Raw genomic sequence first — 16,633 nt, 5'->3', positions numbered from 1 at the left:
TTATGTTATCTTAAAAGGAGCAGACTTTAAAGAAGGATTTGCAAATGGACCTTCCACTAAACTTTTTGCTATTTGTCTATAAGCTGCTTCTGTAAAGTGAGCTCCATCCCAATTTATTAATTTTGAAGGATCGGAGCACCATGTTGTACCAGGTGTTCCACAAAATTTTTCATTAACATGGTATGGCCCTTCACCTCCACAACAAGCTTTCAAAATCTCAATCTTATTAGAAGTAAATCCTGCAACATTTATGTACACAAAATATTGTACATGTTAAAATGAATTTGAAAAGAATAAATTAATGTAAACTAAAGGGAAGAAAATATTATCTCCACAAACCATATTGTTCCGATGCTTGATATAAACGTTTGGCATCGTTGTAGTAGTCAAAATATACTATCTTAGCTTGAGGATGTTTTTGTTTTAATGTCTCTATAGAATGTTTTAGTTGCTCATTAAAGTATTCAGTAAATGTGTTGTAAGATATCAAACATCCAAATTCATCATAGTCTTCTTTCTTCTTACTATTCACCGTAGCCAATACTGCAGCACTGCAGCCTATTGAAAAGTTTCTTGGAGCCACTAGCTCTACTGCTCCTTCTCCGATTAATAACTGGCATAGAGAAATAAATAAGTTATTCACATTTATAAAATAATGTTATTTACTTATTAATATCTTTAAAAAATATAATTATTCTACAAATGAAGAAATTATTTAACTTTTAATATTTGATATAACATGCCGAGGTTGTATTTGTAATGGATTCAACAATTAAGGGAACTATTTCTCGAAGTTCTGTAACGGTTTTAGATATATGTGAAAAAACATCATTTCCACCCATCTCTCCCACTATAAACAATGATTGTTTGAAGAAGGTTTCGCATTCTGTGAACTCACATAAAAGCAAAAGTTTTGTTAGTCATATATAAGAAAATCCATGCATTTGACACAAAATATACATTGTTCAAAGGGTTGGAGATAGCCCTTCTTTGCTGTTACGCAATGATGGTTTTAGTTTCTTAAACCAATCAAACTACACATTCAAAGAGTTTTCTGTCGATGGTGGTCTAACTCCACTACGAATGAAATACTTAAACTCAAGTGCAGTTGCACCAGCATATGCAAAATTAACTCCCTTTTTTATATCCTCTTGACTTTGGGTGATCTTCTTATAGGCCGGTAAAAACGGCAACCCGTATGCTTCAGCTACAATTAAAATGATTGTAAGCTAGTTTATTTTTTAGAAAAATATATATCAACGTTAAGTATTGTTGATTTAAATCCTAAAAACTATATAAAATAAAGTATGTTAGCGTGCTTGCTAATATTATTCTTATTTACTATTTCTTGAATATAAAAAAGTTATTTAAGATACTATAAAGAATTATTATGTGCAAAAGTACCTATAAAATCTATAATGAGTCGTCCATTGGACAAACGTCCTGCGGAATGATGGAAGTACGTTGAATCATAAGGACTACTTTTGTCCATAGGTGGATGGTCAAATGCAGAATTTCTTGTATCACTTGTTGAGTCACCAAAATTGAATATGGCTTCATATGGTAGAGGATTAGCATTTGAAACAAAACTTCTAAAACAAACACAAGTGATTATGATACTAAAGAGAATCACAGTCTTCATGGAGTTATAGAAAGATAGCAAAGAACTAATATTGATGTGTGTTTGGAAATGAGAATGATCAACTTTATATATGCTTACTAATATGTCTATATTGTAGCAATCTATCAAATGTTCGCTGGAACTTGCTTAACTATTTTTTTTATTTTTGTAAAATTGTGATGTAAGATCTAACTAATCATATCCAACTCATACACACCAATAAACATATATTTGTTAAGCTAAATGTTGCTTGTTGCCATGATATTTTTCTATTATTGTTCCTACTACTTTTATTTTTTCCATCTTTACTGTAACATCCATATATTTATATCATTAAGTATAAAAGATATATTGTAATTGGGAATATTTTAAGAGAAGTAATTGGATTTAGTTGGAAACTAATGGAATTGTTAAGAATGAACCATATGGCAAAGTTGTGATTCTTCTATGGTTGGAGATCAAAGTGGGCAATAAACTTTAAGTGCATGGGGCCTAAGATAGTTGGTAAGGCTTTTGTACTCTCCAAATCGTAATCTATGCAAGGGAATTAGAGAGAGAGCTTAGAAGCATAAATGGAGAAAGAAGAACTTATGTTCAACAAATTCATTTTCGCAACTATGGTGCAGCTCCCACTAAAACGGTAATATCTCTCTGCTCGTAACTCCGTTTGTAACGATTCTGGTCTCGTTGGAAAAATAACAAAATTCTCTTCGATTTGCATATATGGTTCGCGTTCATAGCTTCTGTTTTTGAAGGAGGAAACCGAGCTTGAAGTTGTGTCAGTCATGCTGAAAGTGTGAAGAGAGTAGTTGCGGGTTTGATCATGTTAGAGGTGAAGTTTTGGCATCAATGGAAGTCCAATGGCAGAAAGAGCATCCTCTCAACCTCTATTAATCCGAGGTGAGTCCTTAGTTAGATACCTTGGGGAATTTGTATGCAAGGGTTTATGTTGGGAATTGGGGTTTGAGTGATAATCCATAATTGCATGTGATCAACTTGCTTAATTGATGAGTATATGTTGCATGTTGATGATTATGAATATATGTATGATATAAAATTCGTTGGGACTATATTAAAGATGCAGGGGATCAACTATGGGCATTTGGACTGGTTTAGAACTCTTAGAATGCAGAAAAATCGATTCTACTTCAGAGTAAACGGTTACTGGATTTTGGGTAATCGGTTACCCTGTGTAAAGTTTGCGTTGCTGGGAATTTTTCATGCCAGTAACCGGTTACTGGCTTCTGGGTAACCGGTTACCCTGGGCAAAAGTGCAAAAATCAACAACTTTAGAAATTCGTAACTTTTGCGTCGTAAGTCCGTTTCGCGCAAACTTTATATCGTTGGAAAGCTAACGACGTGTACTTTCTAATAAAATTGGTCCCTACACCAAAATATTTGATTTAATAATATAAGAATCCTTCTTAGTGAGACTTGTCTATCGAGTATGTGTACATACTAAGGTTTTATATGATCGTGGGTGTGTTAATTTTGTTACATGTGAATTATGTATAGTTAGACTGAATTAACTTCATTATTCTTAATTGCTATGTTATGCTGAAATGCGAATGCTATATTGTGATGAGATATGAACATTCTATTAATGCCCGTTGTTTCGGTTAAACAATTGGGATTGTGTGCTTGCGTGTTTTGGCGCTTGATATGTGTGTATGCTGAATCGAAGGAGACTAGGTACTAAGTTACGATTCGGACCGTGGGTCCTGGAGTTGTCCGTGGGACTGCCCTGATCATGGATCCCAGAGGCACATACCTGAACTACCGTTGTATTGTGCTTGTGAGTGTCGTACGGGGCTTTTTACTCACTTGTTGTGTACACACTCGCGTGCTCGGTATGATGGCGTTATGTGGCTAAGTAAGCCTACGCATAACAGGTAAACCATCTCTAGTGATGCCATGTAGGCTACATTATTAGGTTCCTACCCGGATGGGCTCATGCATCGAGACGGCGTGTTGCACTTGCCGTTAACACCACGTGCGTATAGATTGTTAATAGGACAGTGTCGCCTCTTAGGCAAGGTCATCTCGCAGCCATGTAGGCTTGTGTGAACCCATTTAACCAATCTTGCAGGGTGCTTGTGCAAGTCTCTTGACAAATAGGCATGGGTGAACCCACCGAGGGTGTGTTAGTAACTTAGTAGTGGTATTAACGTACTTCTGGATTCCCCGTATATGGATGCGGGTTTTGCATACTTGGTTGCTTATACAATTATATATCTGCATTAATCGTCCAATGGTGGATGATTCCTTGTTTTCTCCGTACTTGTTCCGGATGTAAGGATAAACCCCGGACCAATGATGGATTCGGTTTTGATGCATGTACCTTGTAGATCCGAGTGGACCCATAGGATAGGAGGACTCACTGAGATTTAGTAATCTCATCCCAATCAACTTATTTTTTTTTCAGGTGCAGTTTAGTAGCATTTGGTCAGTAACAGGTTTGGACTGAAGACTTGGAAGTGGTGATGGCTCGGAGACCTCGCCAGATCTCGTTTTCCGCTGTGCAGATCCATTGAAGACACATGTTTGGTTATTCCTAGTAGAATTTCATGTTGTACTCATTATAGATCTTTTTATAACTATAGCTTTTGTATGTACTCAATATCAATTTTAACGTTTCATGCATAATATACTAGTCAGTTATGTATGGGGTGTTACAGTTGGTATCAGAGCAGGTCGATTCTCGGTCGAGCCATGAGACATCACTAGCAATTCCTTTCTTCCTCACATGTGCGCGTTGCTAGTCTGATTTTACTGATATCTTATTCAGTTGTTGAACTTGATCAACTCATCGACTGAGTGTGAGACAGTAGAATTACGGCAGAGCCGCCACGAGGACTCGTAAACCTGTAAGTGTCGTGAACCCAAGTAGCAAGGATTAGTTGGGTGGTGAATTGTATATGGAAGCTAGATTTATTGGACGACGTAAGTAGAAGGGATATTGGAGTCGTCAAGCTTCAGGAGAGCGGTTGACGCAAAGTAGTGATACCCGAACTGTCAAGGTGTGGATCGAGACAACTAGAACCCCCAGGATTTGGATGGGATGGAGTGAAACCTTCTCTAATTCTTGGTAATAGCAAGGGAAAATCCATACAGGATTGAGAAAGGGCCTTGTAAGTGAGATTCTCCGAAGGTGTTGAGCTGGGATTTAGTAGGATTCAGTATTGATGATGTTGCCGGTGTTAAGTGCGACTGATGAGCTGATAGGACAGAATAACCTTTGGAAGTGCGGACACAGAAGTTAGACCTTTTTGATTGCGCTGGTACGGACAGTAATTGGATGGGTGAAGTATTAGATCCTGATTTAACTTGAAGTACCCTAAGCGAGAGTAGTTACCTAGTAGATGTTGGTGGAATGTACGAGTGTGGCAGCTTACGATTGGGTGGGGCTTGAATACCCGGTCGATAGAAGAGGATGTGTATTTCTGTTCTTGTCATTTTATATTTAAGTTCTAGAACTACGCTAGATGGAATATGAAATAATGTAGAAGCGTGAAATGCAGTAACCTAAGTTCTTGTTAGTTGTTGTTCGTTTCACCCCGAGTGAAGCCATAGAACTATGCTTGGCGTTGGGCGTTCAGGTGAGTAAGAACTAGCATCTATCCGTAGTATCCAGGGGATGATCACAGTTGTGTTGATTGTTTGGAACTATACTATTCCTATTCGAACTGGATTATCCTTATAATCTTTTATGCATGCGTGATACAAGTGAGTGCGCGCATAGCATAACAGTCCAAGCTGGGATCTTAACTCTTCGTGTCTGGCTTATTGCCTTCTGAGTAAGTAAACCTTGAGGTGTAGCACTCTCAGGTTTTCGCACCCTGAGGAGTGTGTTTCGAAGGACTTGAGGAACGATGAGCCTATTGGAGGTCTGTTCAGACACTTGTCGGTTGCGACTATAGGATACGCGTAGGGATCATTATACGCCACTAGGGTAGGTTACCTGGATACATGGTCTCGGAGTTGGACCACCATGTTAGTACTACCAGATGGGTATAATGCCACAGTATCGCTGTCGTGCCCAAGATGCGTGAGTCATCCTTTTCCGACAAGTGTGGGGGCAAAGGTGACTTGGAGCTCAAGGTACAATTTTGATTTGGCACTCGTGAGACGCAACTCCAGACTCTCATAAGGTATGTGGGATAAGGATCCATATGTCGCGCTCGATAGTAGAGGAATAGCTAGACAGACGATGGTGATATGGATCAAGATCTGATACTACACTTATGGAGACTCTGGGAGATCGGGATCACGTGAGTTAGTATCAGATTATGCCTTGTGGACGTTCTTGTTCTGTGAAGTGTTAAGTTTCCAGTTATGTGAGTCTAGAGTGAAACTTATGTGCAGTCATGATATCCTGGTCAGCATAGTGAGTGGCTATCATGTACCATTGGCGACCGGTGATGGAATATGCAAGTTGTGTCTTGGATCAGATCGATATGTGATGTGTCTGGTAAGGTATTGCTAGATACTCTGAGTGGAGAAGTGTTAATCTTGGTAAAGCATGGACATTGTGGTTTGAGAACTGCTAAGGAGTTTATAAGAGAGATGTTCGAAGTGCATGTGCAATTTCTTGCATTGTGGCTACACTCTGACTGTTAGAAGCACCACAATGAAGGATGCAGTCGCCGAGGAAGTCAGTTTAAGTCAGAGGTGGAACATACACTAGATGACTGTGTGAATGGAGTGTGGCTATGGGAGGATTGTTATATTAGTAAGTCGCACGAGTTATCAGAGGTGATACTATGCTAAGAGAATGAAGGTGTATGGTTGGGTAAAAGTTGTGTAGAACTGCTAGAGTTATCATGAGCTGCAGTATGTTTTAAAGGGTTTATTATATTAGTTAAGTAACAGGACTTGTTGGACGGGCAGACATAATATTTATGCGTTGTGGGAATCGATGGCGATAGAAGAATTTATAAGTCAAGGAGTATTTGGCTTTCAATGTTATGGAACCGAAACGTGGAACCAACTTGTGTTTAGTGGACCTGGTCCGGATTAAGGGAATCATTAGTGACCTAATTTTGGAAATTTCTCATACTCGAGAAGTAATCCTTGTTGAGGGTGTCTAAGGTTCTAACACGTATCTTGATGGCACGAAATTTTGAGAAGGAACTTTTGTTATTTAAGGATTGGGTAATCTTGGTAAAGTAATGGAAACTAAGTGAATTATGGATATAACGTGACTCAGAGGATTTCAGGGTGTGTGACTTGTTGGAATCAGAGTAGTGCAACGGATCAAGGAAGAATCAGATAAGTCTGAGGTAGGAATGAACGGACTATTTGTAGGATCTTATGTTGGGATGAAAATGTTTGCTTGAGGGAAATTGTCGAAGCAGCGTTTTGTTCATTCCAGTCTCTCAGGGATCCACCATAAACTCATGAGGTGTTGTCAATGGGCCAACTTGGGAATACGTTTTGCGGATGGCATGCGGTCCGATGTTCGTAAGTCATCAGTTAGCTTGTAAGTTGCAAGGGTTGGACATAGTATCGTGATCGACGGAATACTGAAGGCTAGTGAGGACATTCAGCTGGCACAAGTTCTTTATGGTTAAGCCTTATGCACTATGATCGTGCAGGAAGACTTGGGAAATGGTTACAGGCCAGTTATTGAATTTCACCTCTCATTAGTAGAATCTTGTGTGAAGTTGTTGGACATCAAGGCTAGGGTTGTGGAATGCTACACCATCGTGGATTGCGGTAATGATTGATGCATCTAGAACTGAGGTGAGAATCGAGTAAGGAGGATCAGTTGTATATGCAAAGGTAAGCTTGGGACAACCGTCCTAAGACTTGGGAACCGGAAGTTGAGACCAAGACATTTGGCTAACGCCTAACCTCATTGTATGGACTTTTGTGGAGAATAATTTGAAGAGTCTTCATAGGAAGCACTACGCCAAATTTAAGTTTTAGCAACGCAGCTACAAAAGCGCTTTTGGCAAAAGCGCTGCTATAGGCCTTCGCTAAAAACAAAACTAAAAATCAAGGAAAAAAGCGCTCCTGTAGGGGGTACCTACGAAAGCGCTTTTGAAAAGCGCTGCTATAGGGCTGGTTACTAAAGCGCTTTAAAGAAGCGCTGGTATAGGGCTTGTTACTAAAGCGCTTTAAAGAAGCGCTGGTAAAGGGGTAGGTTACCAAAGCGCTTTGAAGAAGCGCTGGTAAAGGGGTAGGTTACCAAAGCGCTTTCTATCTAAAAAGCGATGGTATAGGGCTGGGTACCAAAGCGCTTTTTAAAAGCACTCTCGTAGGGTATTTACAATTATATTATTTTTTAAAACAAAACATTCCCAGGTTATTACGTTTTTCAGAAATCAGGATACCATTCTAGCTTCTTCCCCAAACGTAAACCTACCACGATTGTTGCATATTTCCATGAAAATCTCTGCCTTCCACGATATTGAATCACCATTCCATCCTTGAGTTTCGTTTGGGGCTGAATTTCGATACTGAATCTCTGAATTTCGTCTTCTCCTTCCGCCTTCGCAAACTCTTCGTCTCCTCATTCACTTCGTGGCTGAGTAATAGGGATAAACCCCCGCCTCCGGCTGAATCTTCGTCTCAGTCAAAGGAGACGCTCTCAACCCGTTTCGAGAATTGCTGACACCATTGTAAGTCTCTAAAACCATCTCTCTATGCATCTCTTGCTGACCACCATTATGCTGCTTGTGTTAGGATGTGCTTTTTGTTGCTCTTTATCTGTTTGAAGAAATACCCAAATGTAAAAAAAATGATTTTTTTTTTGTTAGTTTGTCTGTGATTTGTTGCATGTATCTTTCATTATCTGTGCAAGGTTCGTCAACTCTGCCTAGAAATAGAGTGTGTGCTTATATGTTTCTGCCACATTTTGTTTTAGTAGCCATATGGAGCATTTTGATACAAAATAGATAAGCAAATTGTTGAAGTTGGTTGTGTAAGGGAATAGCAAGAAACAGAAAGAGTTCCTGTTGGCTGAACCTTGTTATATTTGGATTTATTCCATAGATTCTCCATTTGAAAAAACATTAACTATTGAGATTTGGGTGTTTATTCTGTGTAGATCAATTTCTTCAATCATTGCTTGTGTAGGTCATATATGCGATTCGATGAAAATTCTATATGACATCTCAATTTTCTGCAATCATTTACAGATTTTGTTTTTAATTTCTTGCCTGGATTTGTTTTGTTACTGTACGACTTAGTTAATGATTTGAGATTATGTTTTATTGTGTTACAATCAGTGTCTCAGGATTTTTATTACTGTGAAATTTGTGATTCTTTATCAGAATTGTCTATTCTGTGATTGTAGTTGGCTTTTAGTATTTTCAATTTTAATGGCTTAGATTTGGTTATAAAATAATATTGTATTAAAGAATTCAACACAAGTTTTCCTCAAATTTATTGGTTGTTGTGTTTCATGTGTTTGTTGATATGAGGTATTGCCTTCAAATTTGTGATGCTCTCTAAACTTTAGACATGTTTTTGGAACTGATTTGTTTTGCAATTTCATTTTATAAATAGAAGAAGTGGCTTTTAAATCACCCTAAATTGGTGCAGTTTCTACTAATAGTGGTGTGATGTTGGTGGGTCCAAAGAAGGGTATCGTAGTTGCTCGCTTTTGCGACAACTTTTTGTGTGCTTTCTCGTTAGACATTAATGCTGCCCCGTTATGAAAATACATGCTAAATTGTTGTTTTCTCATGAGATATAATTGCTCCACCTTGATTTCTCCATTAGTATGACTCGACTATGATTTGTGGTCGTTTTCACGCCGTTGTTTTGACATGCGTAGTTGCTGCCCCGGTTTCTAAGTAGTTGTTAAACTTTGATTTGCGGTACTATGTATCTAGAATTGCTATAACATCTGGGTGATGATTATTTTTCAGGGGATATTAAAGATTTTTTAAAAGAATATCACTAGAGACATCAGATTAGCTTATGGTGTGTGGTTCCAGAAGTTTCTGAATTTCTCTAAAGGTAATTAGTTATTCTCTTGCTATAGTTTCTGAATTTCTCTAAAGGGGACTGAATAATAATAGTTTATTTTTAGACTATATTAAGTAATACTCATTTTTGTTTGGTACAGTGGATATTTGTATTTAACTGCATCGTGTGTGTGTTTAATTTTACAGTTACTTTGAAGTCTCTGGTTTCTACTTGTACAACGCCGATTCAAACCTACCCATCTCCCACATCAAGTCTAACTCAGGTTACTATCCCTTTCTTCTTGCTTATAGTTTGTTATTTTTTGCTTATAGTTTATTGTTTATGGTTCTATTTAATATCAATTTAGTGTCTCTCAACCAGTTTTTTGGTTTGTGGACTTATATTACCTTGAAATAAGGTAATGTCTTCTTTAAGAAATCGGGTATTCTGATTAGGTATTCTATTATGATGATAGCTATTTATTATCTTGACAGAATTCCTTAGTACCTGATAGAGAAACCAAGAAGCATTTGTTTAGCTTAATTAAGACATGGATAAGACATGGATGAATTCAAACCGATTGTCGAAAGAGTACGAGAAAGGGGTATGGAAATTCGTTGAGTTTGCGGTTGCGCACTCCGAAGACCCGCTACGAATGCCGTGTCCTTGCTTGGGTTGCTGTTATGGGGGTAAGGTTGACGGGAATAAGTTGGCATCCCATTTACTACGGTTTGGAATTGATAGAAGTAATACATGTTGGACAATGCATGGTGAGAAAAGTAACGGGAATGCTGAGTCGAGTTGTAATAGGAAGTATGCTTCAAACGACGATTGCACAGACACATACGATTGCGATCGAGTCGAAGAGATTGCAGAAGCGCTTGAAGAAGATCTTGCGGATTGTCCCAAAATGTTTAAGAGGTTGGTAAGCGATGCAGAGAAACCGTTGTATGATGGTTGTTCAAAATTCACAAGATTGTCTGCGGTGTTAAAGTTGTACAACTTAAAGGCGGACAATGGATGGTCGGATAAAAGTTTAACAGAGTTATTAGCCCTTATGAAAGATATGCTACCAGAGGATAATTGTAACACCCATAATTTCAGTTTATTAATTTAATTTGGATTTAAATTAAATAATTGGAATTTTGGAATTTTAAATTGGATTTAACTGGAGAATGATGGAATATGAGATATTGGGCTTATGGTGTGGTGATAGTAAAAGGGGGGTGCTAACTAGTTAGGCCTTTTACTAAGTTGTGGTTAATTTATTTTATTTTATTTTTTCATAAAATAAGAAAAGGGAACCATTTGGGGAGAAAAGGAAGAACACGTGAAAAGAGCAAGAGAAGAGAAAGAGGCAAGAACGTGAAACCGGAAGGAGAGCATTCAAGAGATTCATCGAGGTAAGGGGGGACTCTTCCTTTTAGTATCTCTTATGTGATCTTAGGTGATAGGTAGATTGATGTATGGTTTGGTTCAATTAGATATTTGGAATTGTTAGGTTAGGGTATTCTAATTGGATTGAATTGATGATAATTGTGTGAAATAGTTGATTAATAATGAGTTTGGATGATGTTTTATGGTGTATAATTGAATATATGATGATTGTATGCCTGTATGTGATGTCTGGAATCGTTTTTGGGTGAAAAGGGAGTGAAATCGCAGGGTTTGTCGCAGACTCGGGGTTTGCTGAAATCGCAGGTCCGCTGAGCGGAGGGGGGTCCGCTGAGCGAAGGTCCCAACGTGGTTCGCTTCTGTTTGACGTCGCTTGAGGTCCGCTGAGCGGGGGTCTGAAGGGTTTCGCTTCTGCCTTGCTCCGCTGAGCGAACCTTGCTGTGTGTGAATTTTTCCAAACTTCAAAATAATGTATCTTTTGATCCGTGTGTCATTTCTTAGTGCCGTTTTGGGCGTTGTGCAAGTAATTAAATGTTTTATATGATGAACGATGAATATTGGTATTATCTGACCTTATTTCTTTAAAAACTCGATTTAATTACTTGATGAGAATTGAACATTGTGTGCATATGAAATAGGTGTGACAATGTGTTTGATGTGATGATGAATTGGTATGATTTGTTATTATGATTGTGATGGATGCATGACTATTTGAATGATGTTGAAAACATGTACATACTTATTCGGTGATGTGGTGTTGAGATGACTTGCTCATCGTGATTTAGTGTGTTTTTAAGTATGTTATATGTGTTTCATTCATTCATATGCATTGATGTTGGATCCCAGTGAGGTTTGGATCGTTGGTGGACATATTTCCCATTGTGTGGAAATTGTGTTGGTGGCCGTATCTCGATGAGGCGTAGATCGGTTAGGTGGATTGATTCCACGGTTTATTGGTACCACATGCATAGTGTCAGTTGTGTCATATGCATTTTTGTCATAATATGACTGTATGGATTTCTGTAGTATGTGATGTGATCTATTATTGGGTGAAATTAATAATGGATGTGAATCTGAATATGTATAATTGGGTGAACGGTATATTATGATACTTGTTGCTTATGAATTGCATAATATTTACTAATTGAGAATGAGACTCACCCTTACATGTTGTCATTTTCAGATTGAGGAGTAGCGGCATTAGTGCTTGGTGAGGATGACTCATAGAGTTTATCCGTTTATGTTGGGTTGTGTCGGTCATGCTCTGATCTGTAACACTGGGGAACGATAGTTATAGAAGTTTTATGAAACTATTCATTTTATTTGATGTTGAATTATGATCCTATTTGGTTGTATTTGATGATGTTTAGTATTCCGCTGTGATAAACATGATTTATGTTTTGGTGAACCGTTTCCTAATGAAGCATGACTTTGACCTTAGTTGATTTATTTATTTTAAATAATTGTGGCACCCTTGTGCATATGTTTTTACTCTGATTAATTTTTAAAATTGCCGCGGGGTTTAGAAGGGTGTTACAATAGTGGTATCAGAGCATAGTCGGTCGTTTGAGTCAGAGTCTTAGTGTCGGTTAATCCCTCGTATGCGAATAGTGTAAGGTTGACACTATCGACACATCTTGTTCTAATGAATATTGTTTTATATTTAGCAGAACAATGGCCGGAAGAGGAGGAAGAAACGACGATGCAATTGCTGAGGCTCTAGGCATGATTGCTGGTGTATTGGGAGGAAATGTCAATGGAGCTGGTATTGGTGCTGACCGGCAACTGAACAGTTTTCAGCGGAACAATCCTCCGTTGTTCAAGGGCACACATGATCCTGAAGGTGCTCAGAAATGGCTTAAGGAGATCGAGAGGATTTTCAGAGTCATCGATTGTGCTGAGAACCTGAAAGTGAGGTACGGTACTCATATGTTATCCGAAGAAGCTGATGACTGGTGGATGGCTACCAGGGCTGAATTGGATGCTGATGGTGTAGCTGTTTCCTGGGCTGTGTTCAAGAGAGAGTTTCTGAGGAGGTATTTTCCGGAGGACGTTCGAGGCAGGAAAGAGATTGAATTTTTGGAGCTGACTCAGGGTAATATGACGGTACCAGAGTATGCTTCGAAATTTGTCGAGTTGGCGAAGTACTACGTTCACTACAATAATGACGAGGCGAGTGAATTCTCAAAGTGCATCAAGTTTGAGAATGGTCTTCGTGATGAGATCAAGCAAGGGATCAGGTACCAGAGAATTCGGAGATTTGTCGATTTGGTGGACTGTAGTAGGATCTTCGAAGAGGATAACCTTAAGCTGAAGTCATCTCACTCTCGCGAGTTGGTTGACAAGAAAGGTAAGAAACCTATGGATAGAGGTAAGCCATATGGTAGAGGAAATCCTAGAGCTGGGGATTGGAAGAGGCCTAGTGGGGGAGATTCTGGTGCTCCCGTTAGGTGCTACAACTGTGGTGAGACTGGGCATAGAAGGAATGAGTGCAAGAGTGGAGAGAAGAAATGCTTCAAGTGTGGTAAGGCGGGTCATATTGCTTCAGACTGTAGGATGAAGATCGTGACTTGCTACAATTGCGGCGAAGAGGGTCACATCAGTCCGCATTGCACTAAACTGAAGAAGGATCAGGTTGGTGGAAAAGTCTTTGCCTTGTCTGGGTCAGAGACTACTCCAGAAGATCGCCTAATTAAAGGTACGTGTTTCATCCATGACACACCTTTAGTTGCTATTATAGATACTGGAGCGACTCATTCGTTCATTTCATTGGATTGTGCTAAACGATTGGGATTAGAAATATCTGTTATTCATGGAAGTATGGTTATTGACACTCCTGCATCGGGTTCAGTAACTACTTCTTCTGCTTGTTTGAACTGTCCTATTGACATATTTGGTAGGAAATTTGGAATGGACTTAGTGTGCCTTCCTCTTGAAGGACTTGATGTCATATTGGGAATGAACTGGTTGCAATTTAATCGAGTTCATATCAATTGTTTTACGAAGACGGTTATCTTTCCTGAAGAGGTTAGTGTTGAAGATTTGACTATGTCAGTCAAACAGATGAATTTGGCCGTCAATGATGGAGCGGTGGTATTTATGTTGTGCTCTTCAATGGAAGTAAAAGGGGGCGATAACGCTGGTGAGCTACGGGTGGTGAATGAATATCCGGAAGTGTTTCCCGAAGATGTTAGTGAGTTGCCACCTTAAAGAGAAGTGGGGTTTGCTATAGAATTGATTCCTGGAACTAGTCCTGTGTCGATGGCACTGTATCGCATGTCGGCATCGGAATTGGCTGAACTGAAGAAACAATTAGAGGAATTGTTGGAAAAGAAGTTTATTCGTCCTAGTGTGTCACCGTGGGGTGCGCCGGTACTATTGGTTAAGAAGAAAGAAGGTTCAATGAGACTGTGTGTTGATTATAGACAACTGAACAAAGTGACAATCAAGAATCGATATCCTTTGCCGAGGATTGATGATTTGATGGACCAGTTGGTTGGAGCTTGTGTATTTAGCAAGGTTGATTTGAGGTCTGGATATCATCAAATTCGTGTGAAGGCGGAAGATATTCAGAAGACGGCATTCCGAACGAGGTATGGACATTATGAATATTCTGTTATGCCATTTGGTGTTACCAATGCACCTGGTGTTTTCATGGAGTATATGAACAGGATATTTCACCCGTATCTTGACAAGTTCGTGGTAGTGTTCATTGACGACATCCTAATTTACTCGAAGAGTGATGAAGAACATGCAGAGCATCTAAGAGTGGTATTAGAGTTGTTGAAAGAGAAGAAGTTGTATGCGAAATTGTCTAAATGTGAATTCTGGTTGAAGGAAGTAAGTTTTCTTGGCCATGTAATTTCGAGGAACGGTATCGCAGTGGATCCTATGAAGGTAGAAGCAGTATCTCAGTGGGAGACGCCGAAGAATGCTTCAGAGATTCGTAGTTTTCTTGGTCTGGCGGGTTACTATAGGAAGTTCATTGAAGGATTTTCGAAGTTGGCATTACCAATGACTAAGTTAACAAGAAAAGGACAAGTATTTGTATGGGATTCAGAATGTGAAAAAGGTTTCCAAGAATTGAAGAAAAGATTGACAAGTGCTCCGATCTTAATTTTGCCTAATCCAGCGAAGTCTTTTAATGTGTACTGTGATGCTTCACTGATGGGTTTAGGTGGTGTTTTAATGCAAGATAAACAGGTAGTGGCCTATGCTTCAAGACAGTTGAAAATTCATGAAAAGAATTATCCAACTCATCATTTGGAATTGGCGGCTGTTGTGTTTGTACTGAAGCTGTGGAGACATTATCTCTATGGTTCTCGATTTGAGGTATTCAGCGATCATAAGAGTCTGAAGTATCTCTTCGATCAGAAAGAACTTAATATGAGGCAGAGAAGATGGTTAGAATTTCTGAAAGATTATGATTTCGGGTTGAATTACCATCCTGGTAAAGCAAATGTTGTTGCTGATGCATTGAGCAGGAAGTCATTGCATATGTCTATGCTAATGGTGCGAGAATTGGATTTAATTGAGCAATTCCGAGATTTGAGTTTGGTATGCGAAAGTACTTCCAATTGTGTTAAGTTGGGAATGTTGAAGTTGACTAATAGCATCCTTGAAGAAATTAGAAACTGACAGAAATCTAACGTTGGCTTGGTAGATAAGTTGACATTGATTAACCAAGGTCGAGGAGGTGAATTCTGAATTGATGAGAATGGTGTCATAAGGTTTAGAGACCGAGTGTGTGTACCCGATGTTGCTGAAATTAGAAAGAGTATTCTGGAAGAAGGACACCGGAGTGGATTGAGCATTCATCCTGGTGCTACTAAGATGTATCATGATTTGAAGAAATTATTTTGGTGGCCTGGAATGAAGAAGGAAATTGCTGAGTTTGTTTATGCTTGCTTAATTTGTCAGAAGTAGAAAATTGAGCATCAGAAACCGTCTGGATTGATGGAACCGTTGTTTGTTCCGGATTGGAAGTGGGATGGAATTTCTATGGACTTTGTATCTGGTTTACCTAGAACGAGCAAGAGTTGTGATTCTATTTGGGTTATTGTAGACCGGTTGACGAAATCTGCTCACTTTATTTCGATAAGAATGGATTATCCGATGGAGAAGTTGGCTCAGTTGTATGTTGAGAAGATAGTGAGTTTGCACGGTGTTCCGGCTAGTATTGTGTCGGATAGAGATCCGAGATTTACTTCTAAGTTCTGGACAGGATTGCAGGAAGCCTTGGGTACTAAGTTGAGGTTGAGTTCTGCTTATCACCCGCAGACAGATGGTCAGACAGAGAGGACGATTCAATCGTTAGAGGATTTTCTACGAGCTTGTGTATTAGAGAAAGGTGGTGCTTCGGATAGTTATTTACCTTTGGTTGAGTTTACCTACAACAATAGTTATCATTCGAGTATTGGTATGGGTCCGTTTGAAGCATTGTATGGTAGGAGATGTAGAACGCCTTTGTGTTGGTACGAATCTGGAGAAAATACGGTGGTTGGACCGGGGATTGTGCAACAAACTACGGAAAAGATCAAGATGATTCAGGAAAAGATGAGAGCTTCTCAGAGTCGTCAGAAGAGTTACCATGACAAGAGAAGGAAGGATATTGAATTTAAGGAAGGAGATCATGTATTCATGCGAGTTACTCCGATGACTGGTATTGGGAGAGCCTTGAAGTCAAAGAAGTTAACT

General features: G+C 39.0%; 1 pseudogene; it reads right to left on the bottom strand.

Moving 5' to 3' along the window:
* Nucleotides 1-1,642, bottom strand: LOC131658607 (GDSL esterase/lipase At5g45910-like; annotated as a pseudogene).
* Nucleotides 1,643-16,633: the final 14,991 nt, after the last annotated feature.

Source organism: Vicia villosa, linkage group LG3 (assembly GCF_029867415.1).
Source record: "Vicia villosa cultivar HV-30 ecotype Madison, WI linkage group LG3, Vvil1.0, whole genome shotgun sequence".
Lineage (NCBI taxonomy): Eukaryota > Viridiplantae > Streptophyta > Magnoliopsida > Fabales > Fabaceae > Vicia > Vicia villosa.
Note: the sequence above shows the minus strand (reverse complement) of the source record. Positions and strands in the feature narration are given on the sequence as shown.